Source organism: Oryctolagus cuniculus, chromosome 2 (assembly GCF_964237555.1).
Source record: "Oryctolagus cuniculus chromosome 2, mOryCun1.1, whole genome shotgun sequence".
In the NCBI taxonomy this organism is placed as follows: Eukaryota; Metazoa; Chordata; class Mammalia; order Lagomorpha; family Leporidae; genus Oryctolagus; species Oryctolagus cuniculus.
In genome coordinates, this window is record NC_091433.1 from 45,748,783 (window position 1) to 45,763,014 (window position 14,232).

Sequence of the window (14,232 nt, forward strand, 5' to 3'; positions counted from 1 at the left end):
TTAACTGTTGGGATCCAAGGATCCAGATGTGCTAGTTCTTCATGGTTGGACTTCTTCAGGAAAAAATGTTATCTGTTCTAGAATTTGAAATGGTTTTCTAGGAATTTGGAGTTTCACTGAATTTCTATGTCAAATTTGAGAGAATTTTCATCTTAATAACATTGAGTCTGCCAGTCCTGAATAATATATATCTGCCTTGATTTATATTTCGTTTGATTTCTTTCAACAGTGCTTCAAGGTTTTCCAAATACATATCTATACTCTGGTTTTAGGCAAAACAATTGTTAACGGTATTGCTTTTTAAATTTTTCATATTCTAGTTTTCAAATTTCAATTCCTCTTAAAGATTATTACTGATCAAATGACTTTGTCTACTGGCCATGTACTTTTTTTTTTTTTCTGACAGGCAGAGTGGACAGTGAGAGGGAGAGACAGAGAGGAAGGTCTTCCTTTTGCCGTTGGTTCACCCTCCAATGGCCGCCACGGTCGGCGCACCGCGCTGATCCGAAGGCAGGAGCCAGGTGCTTCTCCCGGTCTCCCCTGGGGTGCGGGGCCCGAGCACTTGCTGGCCATGTACTTTAATTCATGTTATTTCCATCCATTCCGAACAACGCACGGGGTAGTGGGTGAGATCTCTCTCTGAATCTCCCTCCAGTCAGGGCTTGGAATAGTAACAGTGAATTTCAGGATCACCAGAACTGCCGCAAGGGGGCGCCCGGCCACTGCGCAGACGGCGCTCGGCGCTCCGGCGCTGCGCCCCGCGGCCGCCAGGGGGCGTCCAGCCCGCCCTCTCGGACCCGGGAGGGACGCGCCATCGTTGCGTGGGCGGTTGTTTCCTCTCGCACTACGCGGGCCAGAACTTAGTCGTCCTCGGGACTAGCCCCCGGGGCGGGGGAGATGCCTCTGCCTAGGGAAGCGTGGGAACTGAGCCCACGGCGGGAACCGGAGCTTCGTTCTCCTCAGGACCGAGCCGGGGAGACGCCATCGTGGCTCCGGTGGGCTGGGGCTGAGGGAAAGATGAGGGAAGAGGCGAGGGGAAGGCGAGGCAGAGCGAGAGGCCGGGAAGGCGGGGAGAGGCGAAGCCGCGGTGAGGAAGGCGGCGTAGGGAACGGGGAGCGGAGGCGGGAGGCTGAGGCGCTCCTCGCGCGTCGCCGCCCCCTGGTCTCCCCGCCGGCCGCAGGCTGTCCCGCGGGCTGCCCGGGGAGGGGAGGGAGCAGCGCCGAGAGGCCGCCGCGGGGCCGGGGGCGGGAAGGGACCGGTGTGCGCCCCGTTGCCTGCTCATCCTCGGTACGGCGTGGGGTGCTGAGGCGGCCGTGCGTCCGCGCGCGCCGCTCTGTTGGAAGTGTAAATAAAAGTCTGCGCAAAATGAACTTGATCTGAGTCCAAGGACGACGCGCGGCCCGGCGGGGAAACCTGGCTCCGGCTCCTCGGCGGGGCCAGCTGCGGGCTGTTGCCGGCTGAAGCCTGGTCGACAGTGCACCTGGCGGGGCTCGCTGGCTGCCCCGGTTCTGGGTGGCTCCGTGGGGGTCCGTGGTGACCCCACCCCACCCCCAACACACCGCCCGCTGACGGGCTGTTAGTGATGTCTGAGGTTGGTTTTATTTTTAAAAAACTTACTTGGGGGCCGGCGCTGTGGCTTCGCGGGTAAAGCCGCTGCGGGCAGTGCCGGCATCCTATATGGGCGCCACCGGTTCGAGTCCCGGCTGCTCCACTTCCAATCTAGCTCTCTGCTGTGGCCTGGGAAAGCAGTAGAAGATGGCCCAGGTCCTTGGGCCTCTGCAGCCACATGGGAAAACCAGAGGAAACTCCTGCAGGATCAGAAACGTGGAGTAGCCAAGATTTGATCCCGGGCACTGTGGTACAGGGTGCCACCTTCGGGCTGTGCCATAACGCAGAACCCTGAGGGTGGGTTTTTAAATATTTTTTAAAATGCAGTTGAATACTTCCAAGTTAGTTTTTGGTTTATGTCATGCTGATGGCAAGCATACAGTTTTGCTGTTCAGAAAGTTTAATTGCCAGCATGTTTTTAATGGGGCGTAAGTTCATGTGTGTCTTATAATCATATCAGATGAAATGTGCAACTCTATTTAGCTTTCATATTAAACCACAATGTGAATTGCGTTCCCTCTTGCCCCTGGGCTTTGTGTGAAATAAACTCAGTCAGTGAAAGATCAGCAGACAGTGAACTGTGGGCCCAGATGGTCCAGAGGTCTTTCCATTGCTTTTCTCCACGGATCAGTTATTAAGTTTTGTTATTTTAAAGTTACAAATAAGTAAACAAGCAGATGTCTGGCAAAGCAACAGTGTTGTATAATAAAGTTTTTGCTTCACACTGGGTTTAGATTTGCACAGAGGTTGTGAAGGAAGTGTGTGGACTTCCCTTGCAGCCCTGGCCTGGTTTCCCCGCTTGCGTGTCAGTAGTGTGAGATGTCTTATGCAGATGGAGCCCTCTCTGCCCGATCACGTTCAAACAGTCTCTTAATAGCACTGCTCAGAGGGGAGGGTTAGATTTCAACTACGAGTTCTGGGGAGACAGAGACGTTCGTGCCCCAGAAGTCAGCAGATTTGTTCTGTGAGCCGTCACGGTCCCGTGTGAGCCTGCACTCTGCCGCCAAGTCCAACAGGAGCGGCAGGACGCTGGGGACCCAGTGCTCCCCGTGGGTGTGAGTGGCAGAGGAAGCCTCATGCTTCTGTGCCTTTGAAACGCCAGCCCCCTGGTGTCCAGAGACTTGGAGAACCGGCTGATGTGGGACGCTTCCCCCACTTCGAGGGCTGCAGGGACAGTGTCTAGAGAAATAACCTTGCGTTCTTTTCACAGGCTGCTGGTGGATGTACCCGTGGATGGGTTACCCCAGCTCAGGTGTGCATTCTGCTACTGAAGCGCAGTCTTACCACTGTAAGTTTTAACAAATTCACCTGGCGATTTTTGTTTGGAAATAATCTTTAAAGCCATTTTTTAGAGGATATCAGGATGTAAATATTGGGCTGTAAAGTGATACAACTTTGGGAAAACCTGCCAAAATGTCTTTCCACGGTGGCTGTGCCGTTCTGCACGCTGCCAGCAATGAGTGGGCTTCCCGCTGTTCCTCACCCTCCAGCCACGGCCGCTTCATGCTTGTTGTTGTGTAGGTTAGTAGTCCTGAGAGGTGCACAGCACCATCTCCTCAGTGTTGTGTAGGTTAGCAGTCCTAAGAGGTGTGCAGTGCCATCTCCTCATTGTTTTGTTTTGCAGTTCCCTAATGGTATAGCCTGTAGACCATCTTTTTCTCTGATTATTTAACAGTTTAGTATTTTCTTTGGTCAGGTGTCCATATATTTGCCCATTTTTAGTGGAGTTGTTCATTGTTGTTGTTTAGGAATTCTTTTTGTGTTTTGAATACACATGCCTTGTCAGATGTGTTTTGTAAAGTTTTTTTCCCAGTCTGTGGTTTGTCTGTGGCTTGTCTTTCTGTTCTCTACACATAATCTGTCACAGAGCAGAAAATTTAATTTTACAAAGTCCATGATATATATTTTTTTTCTTTTGAGAACTGTATTTTAGTGTTCTGTGGTAAAACTCATTACCAAAATTCAGGGTCATGTAGATTTTCTTCTGATTTTAGTTCTGGGATGTTTATAGTTTGCATTTCAAAATTCAGTGTATGGAGTAATTTTTTTAAAGATTTATTTATTTATTTGAAAGAGTTACACAGAGAGAAGAGAGACACAGAGAGAGAGAGAGAGAGAGAGAGAGAGAGGTCTTTGATCCACTGGTTCACTCCCCAACTGGCCTCAAGGGCTGGATGTAGTGGCTGGAGATGCGCTGATCCGAAGCCAGGAGCCAGGAGCTTCTTCCAGGTCTCCCACATGGGTGCAGGGACCCAAGGGCTTGGGCTGTCTTCTACTGTTTTCCCAGGCCAAAGCAGAGAGCTGAATCGGAAGTGGAGCAGCCAGGTCTCAAACTGGCGCTCATATGGGCTGCTGGTGCTTCAGGCCAGGGTGTTAACCCGCTGCGCCACAGCACCAACCCCTGTATGGAGTAATTTGTGTGACGTTTTGTACATGTTTTAAAGTTTGTGTCAACATTCATTCCTTTTGTTAAAATATTTATTTATTTATTTGAAGGCAGAGTTACAGAGAGGCAAAGGCACAGAGAAAGAGAGAGAGAGAGAGAGAGAGGTCTTCCATCCGCTGGTTCACTCCCCAGATGGCCACAACCACTGGAGCTGTGCCGATCCAAAGCCAGGAGCCAGGAGCCTCCTCCAGGTCCCCAACTTGGGTGCAAGGGCCCAAGCACTTGGGCCATCTTCCACTGCTTTCCCAGGCCATAGCAGAGAGCTGGATCAGAAGTGGAGCAGCCGGGACTTGAACCGGCACCCATATGGGATGCCAGCACTGCAGGCAGTTGCTTTATCCACTACGCCACAGCGCTGGCCCCATACTTTCTTTTCAGTCCATATTGTTTGTAAATAATTGTTCCATCATCATTTTAAGAAAAGACGTAGGCTGTATTCTGGATAGCATACTCTTAGCAGAGATATATCGTGCACACGTTTTCTCCCACTTTGTGGGGTGTGAAACTACGAGAGGTACATATCTGGGCTGCTCTGCCTCAGTTTTCTGGCACTTCGCGCTTATTATGCCTTTGGGATGTAGGAAGTGTTTGTATTTTGTGCACTATTGACTGACAGCTGGAGGATCTTGGACAGCTGGCTGGTTGCCAGATGAGAAACTTTCAGTCCTGCCCGATCCCGTGTCCTACCTTCGTGGAGGGGATTGAACTAATCATACATGGCCAATGATTTGATCGATTGCTGTTACTTCATGAAACTGCCACAAGAGGCCGGCGCTGGGCTCAATAGGCTAATCCTCCGCCTTGTGGTGCCGGCACACCGGGTTCTAGTCCCGGTTGCCCCTCTTCCAGGCCAGCTCTCTGCTGTGGCCCAGGAGTGCAGTGGAGGATGGCCCAAGTGCTTGGGCCCTGCACCCGCATGGGAGACCAGGAGAAGCACCTGGCTCCTGGCTTCGGATCAGCGCAATGCGCCGGCCACAGCGGCCATTGCGGGGTGAACCAACGGCAAAGGAAGACCTTTCTCTCTGTCTCTCTCTCTCACTGTCCACTCTGCCTGTCAAAAAAAAAAAAAAAAAAAAAAAAAAAAAAGAAAGAAAGAAAGAAAGAAAGAAAAAGAAACTACCACAAGAATCTGAAAAGACCAGGTTCGGAGAGCTTCTGTGTTGCTGAACATGAGGTAGTGGGAGGAAGGCTACCTGTGGAGGCCAAGAGAACACGAAGCCCCTCCCGCCCTCTCACCTGGTGCTTGTCATCTTCTGGTTGTTCTGCTGTAGCCTTTAAGACAGACTAGGAAAGCGGTGATGGTAAGTGCGCATTCTGCCTGGGTTCTGGGAGCTGCTCTAACAGATGATGAAACTGTGGAGGGGGTCGTGGGAACTTATTTGTGGCAAAGTTGGACAGAAATCACTGGTAAACTGAGGGTCGGCGCCGCGGCTCACTAGGCTAATCCTCTGCCTGCAGCGCTGGCACACCGGGTTCTAGTCCCCGTCGGGGCGCCGGATTCTGTCCTGGTTGCTCCTCTTCCAGTCCAGCTCTCTGCTGTGGCCCGGGAAGGCAGTGGAGGATGGCCCAAGTGTTTGGGCCCTGCACCCACATGGGAGACCAGGAGGAAGCACCTGGCTCCTGGCTTCGGATTGCCACAGCGTGCCGGCCACAACGCGTTGGCTGTAGCGGCTGTTTGTGGGGTGAACCAAGGGAAAAAGGAAGACCTTTCTCTCTGTCTCTCTCTCTAAAAAAAAAGAAAAGGAAAGGAAAGAAGAAAGAAAGCAATCACTGGTAAACTGTGAACTTGGGATTGTCAGCAGATGTAGGGCAGCCTTGGACTGAGCCCTTGTCCTGTGCTGTCCCCAGGGAGAAGGTGTCATAACTGGATTGAACTGTAGCACTCTAGCTGCTCTCTGAGAATTGCTCGTTGTGGGAAAATTCCCGCACATCTGGTCACAGAGGTGCTGTGGTGAGTGTGGGGGCAATAGTAGGAGAAAACAGTTGGTTTTTTCCTAGTCTAACAATGTAGTCTTTCAGCTTTCTTAATAGTGTCTTCAGATGTTTTGAGATAAATCCAATTTATTTTGATTTTCTGTTGTTTGTACTTTTTGTGTCAAATCTAAAAAACAAGTGATAAAAGATAAGTCATGAAGATTTATGTGTATTTTTTTTTTCGAGTTTGCAGTTTTACCTCTTACATTTAGATTTTTGGCCTATTTTAGGTTCGTTATTTTACTTTGTGTGAGGGGAGGGCATGTGGATAGCCAGCTGCCCACCACCATTTGTTGAAGACATCATTTTTTTAAAATTTCATTTTTTAATTATATATTCAATTGAGAGAGAGAGAGAAAAAGAAAGAGAGAGAGAGAGAAAAAGAGAGAGAGAGAGCGCTGTCACTAGCTCCCATCTTCTGGTTCACTCCCCGAATGCCTGCAGGTGTTGGGTGACAGGGGCCCAAGCCCATTTTCCATTTCCCCTGCGTCCCAGGGTCTGTATTATCAGGAAGCTGAAGTCAGGAGCTGGAGGTGAGCATCAAACCCAGGCCCTGCAATATGGGACACGTCTGCCCCAGCTGATGCTTTCACCAGCAGGCCAGTTGTCCACTGTGAAGATACGCTTTCCCTCATTCCAACAGCACTGCCTTGTCAAAAACCAGTTCACCATAGCTGTATGGTTTTATTTCTGTGCTCTCAACTCAGTTCCATGAATCTTTCTGTTAATGTCAGTATCATATTTTGTTTAATTTCCATTGTTTTAAGATTTGAAATTGGCAAGTGTGAATCTCCTGAATTTACATTTCCTTTTTCAGGATTGCTTTGACCACTTAGGTAGTGTCCCTTGAAATTCCATATGAATCTTAGGATAATTTTCTCAATGTATGACCCATTGTCTTTGAGACTGCGATAAGAATCATGTTGAGGGGTCAGTGGTGTGCTGTAGTGGGTAAAGCCACTGCCTGCAACACTGCCATTCCATGTGGGCGCCGGTTTGAGTCCTGGCTGCTCTATAAGATCAGTTTCTCTCTCTCTCTCTCTCTTTCTCTCTCTCTCTCCCTCCCTTCCTCCCTCCCTCCCTTCCCTTCTCTCCCCCTCTCTCCCCCTCTCTCCCCCTCTGTAACTGTGCCTTCCAAATAAATAAAAACGAATCTTTAAAAAACAGAATCACATTGAATCTGCAAATTGCTTTGCTCTGTAGTAATGTAGTCTTAAAAAATTGTAAGTGTTTTATTGCATGAATGTGATGTCTTTGTATTCACTTAGGTTTTGTTTAATTTTGTACACTAATGTTTTATAATTTTCACTGTGTAAGTCTTTTCCCAATCTAAATTTGTTCCTAAGTATATTATTAACATTGACATTATTTAAAATGGAATTTTGGGGGCCAGCACTGTGGCATAGTAGGTTAAGCCTCTGCCTGCAGTGCCAGTATCCTGTATGGGAGCTGGTTCCTGTTCTAGCTGCTCGACTTCCAACCCAGCTCTCTGTTAATGGCCTGGGAAGGCAGCAGGGGATGGCCCAAGTGCTTGGGCCCCTGCACCCATGTGAGAGACCCAGAGGAGGCTCCTAGCTCCTGGCTTCAGATTGGCCCAGCTCTGGTCATTGTGGTCACTTGGGGAGTGACCCAGGGGATGCATGACCTCTCTTTCTGTCTGCCCCCACTCCTGTTACTCTGCCTCTAAATTCATTAAAAAATCTTTTTATTAAAAAAATGGAATTTTAAAATTGCTTTTCCTAACAGTGCATTTCTGGTGTAAAATGGATTGTTATTTGTTGATACTGTGTTTGTAACGTTACTGAACATGTTTACCAGCTCTACTACCATTTTTACGTACTCCTTAATATGTTCTTTCTCTTGCCTCATTGTTCTACAGAGAATGTGCAGTGCAATGTTGAATACAGAGGTGAGGTGGACGTCCCTGCCTTGCTCTTCAGCTCAGGTCTGCAGCTTCCAGGGAGAATCATTGAGTGTGGGGTTTGCCCAAATACTCTATCCTGTTGAGGAAATTCCCTCCCTCTTTTTTTTTTTCTTTTGAAGATTTATTATTTATTTGAAAGACAAAGTGACAGGAGAGAGAGAGAGTGCTTGCATAACCTGATTTACTCCCATAATGCCTGCAGCAGCCAGGACTTGCCCAGGCAGAAGCCGGGAATCTGGAACTTCATCTGGGTCTCTCACTTTGGGTGACAGGAGCCCAAATACTTGATCCATCATCCACTGCCTCCAGAAACATTATTAGGAAGCTGGTTTAGAAGGGTGAAAAATTTGGGACTCAAAGTAGTGTACCAGTATTGGGTGTTGGCCTAACAAGCCTCAGCCTAACCTCTGAACCACAAGATGAGTACTGGAAATTCCCCTCTTTACCTAGTTAATAGGTGTTTTTGTTATGAAACGGCGGTAGATTGGTTCAAGCTGTTTCTGCATCTGTTGAGATCGGGTGGTGTTTTCCCATGATGCTGTGCATGTGGTGACTCATATGGATGTGTGTTTTGTTAATCACCTTTGATTTTCTGATACAGATGTCTTGGTTATAGCATATAATGCTTTAATATACTACTGCTTTAAATGTATTATTATTGATGGTTTTTAGACTTCTAGTTATAAGAGTTTCCTGTATGTTTATCTGTCCATGTGATGTCATGCAATTGATGTTGTAATTCCTGGAGGCGGGTCTGATATTGAGTTGAAGAGTTATCACACAAGGGACTCAGGGATTTGAATTTCAAAAGTTCATGGTGAACAGATTGATTTTTAATAGTAAGTGGCACAAGGAACAAGGAATAAGGGGTTATGTGTGAGGCTCAAGATAAGGATTAGGGTCAGAGTTAGGGTTTAGGGGTTAAGGGTGAAAGTTAGGGTTTAGAGTTTAGGGTTTGGGATTTGGGTGAGGGCTGTGGGAAAGGTTCAGGATTAGAGGTAGGGATTACAGGGGTAAAGGGTTACAAGGTTAGAGGGATAGAGGGTTAGGGCTTAGGGCCAGGGTTAGGGTTAGGATGAGGGTTAGGGTTGAATTAGGGTTAAGGGTAGGGATTAGGGACTAAGGGGGATAGGGCTAGGGTTAGGGTTACAGCTAGGGCTAGGATTTAGGGTTAAAGTTAATGTTAGTTTAGGGTTAGAGATTAAGGTTTGGATTAGGTTTAGGGTTTAGGGCTTGGGTTATTAGGTTTAGGGTTAGGGCCATGGCCAAGACCAGGGACAGGGTTATGGTTAGGGGTTAGGTGTTAGTGTCAGGTTTAGGATCAGGTCAAACCTGAACACCCATTGGTGCTGCAGCCTTGAATGCCTCACAGTGTCACTTCTGCCATTCCCGGTTGGCTAATTGAAAGGCAGAGTTACAGAGATAGAGACAGAGAGAGAAAGAAGCCTTCCACCTGCTGGCTCACTTCTCAAATGGCTGCAACAGCCAAAGTTGAGCCAATCCAAAGTCAGGAGCCAGAAGCTTCTTCTGGGTCTCCCACAAGGGTGCAGGGGCTTAAGGCCTTGGGCCGTCTTCCACTGCTTTCCCAGGCCATAGCAGAGAGCTGGATCGGAAGTAGAGCAGCCAGGACTTGAACCAGCGCCCATATGGGATGCCAGCGCTGCAGGTGGTGGCTTTACCAGGTATGCCACAGTGCTGGCCCTGCAAAGTTCTTAGAAGAACATTTGGAATGGTAAATATTTTTGTGACTGTTTTGGAATCGAAAATCTATTTGGAATTGATTTTCCCCGGTGACTCTTAGCTGTCTGTAGGTCACAACATTGTGATATGAAGTGGTTGCATCCCCCCTTGTGATAGGAACTAGACAACAGTTGTAATCTGGCACTCCTGTTCTTAAATTCAGAAGATCTTTATAGAATACGTACTGTGTACTAGACTCCATGCCAGGTCCCAGGTGTACAATTGTCTCTCAGCATCTGCAGGAGATTTGTTCCAGGATCCTTGTGAAAACCAAAATCCACATATGGTCAAGTCCCTTATACAAGCAGCTGTAGTATTTGCACATAATCTACATATACTTTACATCATCTCTGGATCACTTATTCCTAATACAACGCAAATGCTCCATAAGCAGTTGTTATGCTGTATTATTTAGAGACTAATGAAGACATCTGTGCATGTTCAGTGCAGAGACAAGCAGGACAGCCTTCACAGGCCTAGCTACGTGGCACACACCAACACTGCAACTCTTCCTGAGTATTTTTGTTGTGTGGTTGGTTGAACCCAAGGACACAAGAACTTGAAGATTCAGTGTTTTTACAAGGAAGAAAGTCATGCTTTCGATGAGCTTATCACAGCTGTGAGGGAGACAGAGCAACCATTACAATACAGTGCTAGCTGCAAGAAGTGTGTGTTGTTAGAGCTCAGGGAATAGACAGTTCCTCTGTTGGAGGAATTGCAGAAGTGATAGCCAGGCAGAAACCCAGGGGTGCGTAGTATTTAGTAGTATGTATTTAGTAGCAAACAGGTACACACAAGGGGGAACATTTTGCAGAGAGGAATGATACATGGAGACCCAAGGCAAAACCAGGGTGACCAACTGTCCTGGTTTGCCCAGGGCTGTCCTGGTTTTAACACTAAAAGATCTCACCCACGTAGACCCTCATCCCTGGTGAGTTGTCCTCAGGACTCACTAGTCCAGGAGAGCTGCAGCCTAGAGGAGCTGGGTTGTGGCAGAGTTGGAGAGAGATGAAGCTGAGAAAAGAGCTAGGAGCCCAAACCAGAAGCTGAGTCGTGCTGAGGAGTTAGAACTTTACCTTGAAGGTAGTTGAGTAACTTGCTAAGACTTGCATTTAGAAAGAACTCTGGCTTCTGAATAATTAAAGAGAAAGATAATATTGAAGAGCAGTTACTGTAGCTTTCTGGGGCAGAAACAATGGTGACCTGAACTAAAGCCGTAGAAGAAGATAGCAAGAACTAGAAGATGTAGAAAATCTCCAGGAGAAATAGCTCATTTGTAACAGAAATTTAGAGATGGGTGGGGAGAGAGGAGAAATCAAGATTGGCTCTCAGATTTCTGGCTTGGGCAACTGGAAAAACTCTTGGGAAGTAATTAGGATGGTTTGGAAATAGCTTCACCACACCACCCTATACCAGAACACAAAGTGGCTATTTTTCTGCTTCCCATAAAGCTCTTGTTGGCTTAAAGGCAATCCCAGTTGTTGTGTGACTGATTCAGAAGTCTCAGGCGCAGGTTGTTTTTGTTTTTTTTTTTTTTTTTTTTGACAGAGTGGACAGTGAGAGAGAGAGACAGAGAGAAAGGTCTTCCTTTGCCATTGGTTCACCCTCCAATGGCCGCTGTGGCTGGTGCGCTGCGGCCGGTGCACCACGCTGATCCGATGGCAGGAGCCAGGTACTTATCCTGGTCTCCCATGGGGTGCAGGGCCCAAGGACTTGGGCCATCCTCCACTGCACTCCCTGGCCACAGCAGAGAGCTGGCCTGGAAGAGGGGCAACCGGGACAGAATCCGGCGCCCCAACCGGGACTAGAACCCAGTGTGCCAGCGCCGCAAGGTGGAGGATTAGCCTGTTGAGCCGCGGCACCGGCCTCAGGCGCAGTTTTGAGATTTAGAGGAGCCTCAGGAGAAGGAGGAAGTTTGGGGCACGAGGGAGAAAGAGACAGGTATTTGTTAAACTAGTTGCTCATACTCTACTGTATTTAATCTTCACAACAGTCTTAGGAGGTAAATAGAGAGGGTTTTAAAAAAAGATTTATTTATTTGAAAGGCAGAGCAAGAGAGAGAGAGAGAGAGAGTGAATCTTCCATCTGCTGGTTCACTCCCCAGATACCCACAACTGCAACAGCAGGGGCTGGGCCAGGCCAAAGCTAGGAGCCAAGAACACCATTTGGATCTGCCACATGGGTGGCAGGAGCCCATGTACTTGGGACATTTCCCAGGCGCCTTATCAGGGAGCTGGATTGGAAGCTCAGTAACGCAAACTCATATTCCGATATAGAATGCTGGCATTGCAAGCAGCAGCTTACCCTGCAGCACCACAATGCTGGCCCCCCAGGGTAGAGAGATATCAGTGTCCTCACTTTATAAAGTGCAGAATCCAGGGTTAAAGTCATGTGCTGCAGGTGACAAAGAAGCAGAGCTGAGATGTCCATCCAGATGTGTGGGACTCCTGGGATCTGCTCTTCCCACTGGCAGCTTCCCAGCGAACACTAGTTTCAACCTGGTTGGACAGTTCTTCACATCCACTGCCCTGCCTTGAACTCCTCCTCATTCAGCATTGTGCTGAGAAGAGAGACTTCCTAGAAAGAGTTCAGCCAGTGGTGTGGAGAATGCCGACCAAGGAACAGGGGGCGGCACCTCCCCTTGCTCTTTGAGGCCAGCTGGAGACTGCTTCCTGGAACTGGGATTGTCAGTTTCTTAATCTTCTGTAACTGTGCTTATACTGATTGTATTTGCAAAAAACCCCAAACCAGAAGACCTATATAATTATCTTTGTGGAAATCAAGGCCAAGAGAAGCTATGGAGACAGTGTGGGCATCCACAGCCAGTCTAGGAGGAGGGCAGTGCCTGGAGATCAAACTCAAGAGAAAAACAGCTATGGAAGGCCACACAGAGAAGAAAGGCAAGCAGATTCTTTCCCAGGGCCCCCTTTGAAGAGGAGAAGGTGCGCGGGAAGCTTCTCTTCTCCCAGAATGGGGAACTCTGCAGGTAGGTTCGTGTTGTATTTGCACAGGACTCCCAGGTCCAGACAAGTTAAAGCAGTAAAAGAAACCCCAGTGCCATCAAGGGCTCCTTCTCAGCCAGCCAGATTTACATTTTGATATAAATCTTGACTTACGTCGCCTTCGAAATCTTGACCCTTGTGTATTCGTGTAGTACTCTGCCCATTTCGCCCAGTCCATTTTTTAACCATGCATGTGTATTATTCCCCCACTGGACAGGGGATTCTTCAGAGGAGCCCAGTTTCTCTCACTCCATATTTCCACGTTTTCCTTTCACATGATTGACATTTGTCAGTAACACTGTCACTGGAAGGCCAGGAGAAGATCTGAGATACGCATCTTTCAACTGGCTTCTTTATTCATTAACACTAGCAGGGAAAGGACACTAGAGGGCGTGAGTTCCCTTCTTCTCTGAGTCCAGAGAGCTGCACCACTTCCGCCATTTGGGTCTCTTCAAAATTTCAGATGTTGATGAAAACAGTTTTTGTGACTACAGGGAGCTTTGAAGGAATTTTGAATAATATATATATATATACCAACACCTTTAGGGAAATACTCATTTGCTCAGCTCCGTTCTTTGATTCCATTAGAATCATTCAAACAAATAGTCATGTTGTCAGTTTCTGAAAAGAAAAACATATTTTTAAAAGTAACCAACCTGAGCTGGTGCCGCAGCTCACTAGGCTAATCCTCCACCTGCGGCGCCGGCACCCCGGGTTCTAGTCCCGGTCGGGGCGCCGGATTCTGTCCCAGTTGCCCCTCTTCCTGTCCAGCTCTCTGCTGTGGCCCAGGAATGCAGTGGAGGATGGCCCAAGTGCTTGGGCCCTGCACCCTCATGGGAGACCAGGGGGAAGCACCTGGCTCCTGGCTTCGGATCAGCGCGATGCACCGGCTGTGGCAGCCATTGGAGGGTGAACCAACAGCAAAGGAAGACCTTTCTTTCTGTCTCTCTCTCTCTCTCACTATCCACTCTGCCTGTGGAAAAAAATTAAAATTAAAAAAAAAAAAAAAAGTAACCAACCTGGACCGGTGCTGTGGTGTAGCAGGTAAAGCCACTGCCTGCAGTGCTGGCATCCCATATGGGTGCCGGTTCAAGTCCCGGCTGTTCCACTTCCAGTCCAGCTCTCTGCTATGGCCTAGGAAAGCAGTGGAAGGTGGCCCAAGTGCTTGGGCCCCTGCACCTGTGTGGGAGACCCAGAGGAAGCTCCTGGCTCCTGGCTTCAGATCAGTGCAGCTCCAGTCATTGTGCCCAATTGGGGAGTGAACCAGCGGATGGAAGACCAGTCTTTCTCTCTCTGCCTCTCCATCTCTCTCTGTGTAACTCTGACTTTCAAATAAATAAATAACTCTTTAAAAAAAATCAGAAGGATGGCTATTACCAAAAAGAAAACAGAACAGAAGTTGTCAACGAAGCAGAACTTGAACTCTGGTGCATTGCTGATGGGACTGTAAAGTGGTGCAGCAGCTACAGAAAACAGCATGGCAATTTCTCAAAAAAATTAAACATACAGTTACCATAATCAAGCAACTCTACAACATA

General features: G+C 48.1%; 1 protein-coding gene across 1 annotated transcript in view; it reads left to right on the top strand.

The window, feature by feature from the left end:
• Window positions 1–837: 837 nt before the first annotated feature.
• Window positions 838–14,232, top strand: part of ZNF395 (zinc finger protein 395) — a 96,295-nt gene continuing 82,900 nt past the window's right edge. Inside the window, exons 1-2 of the mRNA XM_051831753.2 lie at window positions 838–995; window positions 2,819–2,896. The gene's annotated coding sequence lies outside the window, so the exon portion shown is untranslated. The remainder of the gene's footprint in view (window positions 996–2,818; window positions 2,897–14,232) is intronic.